This window comes from Marmota marmota, unplaced genomic scaffold, assembly GCF_001458135.2.
Source record: "Marmota marmota marmota unplaced genomic scaffold, marMar, whole genome shotgun sequence".
Taxonomy (NCBI): Eukaryota; Metazoa; Chordata; class Mammalia; order Rodentia; family Sciuridae; genus Marmota; species Marmota marmota.
The window spans coordinates 1,502,408-1,503,601 of NW_026000051.1; positions in this window are offsets into that span (position 1 = coordinate 1,502,408).

Below are 1,194 nucleotides of genomic sequence, written 5' to 3' on the forward strand. Positions count from 1 at the left end.
TAGATCAGTTTGTCTGGCCCTCCTTCGAAAGTCCCCCAAATGACCAGAACCCTGACATGCTCTGGGTCTGGCAGGAACCACCTGTCCTGCACCCTGCTATGAACATCTGTGGAAGTCAGAGTCATGGGGTGTAGTGGAGGTGGGTGTGTGGCTTTAACTTAGCAGCAAGGTTTTCTGATGTCACAAATCATTTGGCCTTTCCCTGGGGGGCAGGGGTTGAAAGATAGAGGAGGGGCTGCTGGCATGTGGTCTCTTGGAAAGACTCATTGCTTTCCCAGTGCTGTTCAGGAACAGTCCTCTTTTGAACCCTGCACTCAGATCCCTGGGGCCCATCTGAGTGGGGATAGTGAGGCCTTGGGCAGGTTCCTAATCTCTACTCCTATGTGAAGTACACATCTTATAGGCCTCCTTACCCAAGGTGGCTGGTGGTTGGTGGATTGATGAGTCTTGTGTAGTACTTCTCACCCAGCTGGGGCCCCACCTTTCAGGATGCTAGGGGTCCAGCACTGGAGGGAAGAATTGGAAGCAACTCTGCCCCCCCCCCCCTCAATCCTAACCTTCTAGCCCTGGAGCCTCACAGAGTCTCGCAGTTTCCACGCAGCCACTAACCCCCCGCGGCCTGGATTTCCAAGGCCATTTAGCCCTTTTCCAATTGCCCTGAGTCTGGGAAAGTCTCTGGTCTGTAGAGGTCAAAGGGCACGGGGAGCAGCCCCCTGGACCCAAGACAGACGTGGAACTACACTACCCAGAATTCCCGAGGATAGACAAAAAGGAAATGTCGTTTTTGCAAGGAGAGACTCAGCTCCCCCAGCAGCTGCAAAGCGGGAGAAGGGGGGAAGACTGGGAGAGAGGGATTACCAGGAGGAGGGCGCGCTGTGTGCGGGAGCGCGGGTGGAGAGCCGGGCGGGCGGGGAGGAGGAGGAGGCCGCCCGCCCGCCCGCCGCCCCTGCGGACCTGCATCCCCGCGGGGCGGGCGAGTGGGCGGCGGTCCCTGTGTGCCGGCTGCGCTCGGGCCGGCGGCTGCGGGCGGACGCGGGGGCCAGGCCGGCGCAGGGGCCGAGTTTCTGCAAAGTTTGACCTGGTTGCCTTTACGATGCTGCAGCAGCGCGAGGCAGCGCGGGGCGCGCCAGGCGGCTGCGGCGCGGCGGCGGGGCTGAGCGGCGACAGCACGCTCACAATGATCATAAAATAAGG